The sequence below is a fragment of the Pteropus alecto genome, unplaced genomic scaffold, assembly GCF_000325575.1.
Source record: "Pteropus alecto unplaced genomic scaffold, ASM32557v1 scaffold102, whole genome shotgun sequence".
Classification (NCBI taxonomy): Eukaryota; Metazoa; Chordata; class Mammalia; order Chiroptera; family Pteropodidae; genus Pteropus; species Pteropus alecto.
The window spans coordinates 803,155-805,537 of record NW_006432224.1 but is presented as its reverse complement, the minus strand read 5'-3'; the positions used below and the strand labels follow the sequence as shown (position 1 = coordinate 805,537).

The 2,383-nt window shown below is 61.6% G+C and overlaps 1 protein-coding gene across 1 annotated transcript in view; it reads right to left on the bottom strand.

Annotated features, from left to right (window-relative positions):
• The window catches only part of UBE3A (ubiquitin protein ligase E3A), a 56,127-nt gene that overhangs the window by 40,429 nt on the left and 13,315 nt on the right, over positions 1-2,383 (bottom strand). The window contains exon 2 of the mRNA XM_006907081.3: positions 193-256. The gene's annotated coding sequence lies outside the window, so the exon portion shown is untranslated. The remainder of the gene's footprint in view (positions 1-192; positions 257-2,383) is intronic.

Below are 2,383 nucleotides of genomic sequence, written 5' to 3'. Positions count from 1 at the left end.
TCCTAGCGCACACCGTGCCACTCCTGGGGCGCCACGCCCAGTCCTCCTGGCAGCACAGCGATGCAGCCCCCAGCACGCTGCCGTGAAGATGACCGGCGCCCACGTCTGCTGGGCACGTCTGTCGTTACGCTAACCGTGACATTAAGATACACATGCAACTCTGAATTCCAAAAGATAAAAGCAGAAACATACCATAATTCGCCAAACTTCCGAGGAGCTGATGAATTCTAAAGTCAGGATCTTACAGAGTTTTAACCTAAAACACAAAACACCCCACTCAGTTCTTTTATGCAGACAACTAAACAAACTTTCAATGAAAAAAACTTTCTAAAATGCATCATAAAAGCAAATCCATCTTTTCAAATACTTGTGAACACCCCGAAACCCACCTATCAGGAGCCGGATGGGCCCAGGGCTCGGTGGCCACGCAGGTGAGCCCGCACAGGTGAGCCGCGCTCGGCGTGCAGCCACGCCGGCCTCTCCACCCACAGCTCGGCTGCGGCCACCGCTCTGCTCGCCTCACCCCGAGCGTCCGAGCACGGGCTCCAAGCCCTCGGACACCCGCAGCAACACAGCCTTTAACCGAGTCCCACGCAGGCGCCTGTCTGTCCACTGCCTGCTCGGGCAGGTCCTCTGCCCCGCGAGTCTCAAGGGTCGGGTTGTGCCGGCAACAGCGTTTTAAACAGCACGTAAGAAGATGCTGCTCGGCACAGGACAGGGCCCCACGTGCAGCATCCAGGCCCACTTCCTAACGCAGCGTTCACCGTGTCTACCGCCGGGCCGGAGCCCAGGGTTCCCCGTGAGCGTGCCAGCCCCTCACCCGCTGAGTCCCGGCGTGTCTGCGCGGGGCTGGGACTGAGGGCCATTTCCTGTCACGACATGTGGCGGAAGCCAGTCCAAGAACCCACCCAGCTGCCCGCAGGCTGACGGCAGAAAGGAGCACGCTGCACGCACAGCTGACCCTCCCTGCCGCGGGCCCCTCGCATGCGGTGTTTGCCAGCGAGGGCCACACCCGTGGTTCCTACCGCTGTCGACGACGGTTCCTTTCCTGGGCCACTCTGTCATGAGAATGAAGGACACGACACACGTTAACGCACGGGACGTGTGGATCGGCTGCAATCGGCGAGGCTCCCGGTCAGCAGGAGGCTGCGCCTCCTCCGTGCCGCCCTCCGGGTCCCTCCACGAGCCCCTCCCGTCACCTAAACTGCCTCTGTGCGGGTCAGCCGCCCCCACGGCCCCGACTCTCCGTCTTCGTGACGCCTTCACCTCTCAGGTTAGAAGCCTGCTACTCTCAACCCCCGACGGACTGCACACCTGACCACGTCTCACCAGCCTGGAAAACCAAACTCAGTGACTCCCAGAGAGCTCACGCTCCCCTAACGTGCCCAAGCGTGCTGTCCTCCCAGGCGGGGAGGCCGCGCCCTGCCTCGCCCCCCCCGGGTGGGCTGCCACGCGTTAACCCCCCAACTCTTAACGGCTATTCGCTCAAAAACACCCCCGGCTACCACTAACAGCACAGTGTTACCCGTCAATTCCATCTCGGTATGAACCGTCTGCCAGGTTTCGGGTGCTCGCTAAGTGGTAAAGAAAGCTGTCACCTGTCCCCGTGATGGGGACACGGACAAACGACAAACACCGCGATAATGAGGCGGCTGTCCCTACGCGCTGCCAGGGCGGAGGGGGCGTGGGAGGTGTGCAGGCTTCTGACCTAGTCCAGGGAAAGGCGTCCTCACCACCTGACCAGACGCTGAGCCACGAGGCGGAGCAAGGCTTAGCAGCCACAGGAAGACCACCCAGCGAGGTGACCACAGTGCCACTGGCCCGGCTGCCCCACCTGGGACACTCCGAGCCACATTCCCAGGAGGACACCAGCACTGTCCTTGCCAGGAGGCTGAACTGAGCCCCTGGGACGTCCTGGCCCCACCCCGCCCCCCGCAGGCTTCCAGTTGCTTCCAGAACAAAGCCGCACCTCCCACACACCTCTGATGAAACCACACACAGCCCGGCCTCATTCCCTGGACTGCAGGGACTTTGGAGAGCGCGTCCATCACTCACGTGTCCTTCAGAGCTTTGCAATGTTCACGGGACACACGTCTGACAAGAGGGGCCGCGCAACCAGGAAAGGCAAGGTCAAGGTTCAACCCTACGCCGTCTGGTTCTAAAGGCCATGTTTGCTCCCTTGAACCACATTTCTGAGTTAAACTCAAACCCTGCACGTTTCATCTCGGAAAGCCTCGGGCTTCCTGCCCCCACGCCCACCGGCCAGTCACGCCACGGGCCCCGCTGCTGCGTCATCCTGACTCCGCTGCCAGGGTCATCTCCTGACGCCCGGGCGGCCACAGCCCTCGCGGATCAAAGTCTTCTACGCTTCCCCAGTGCCACA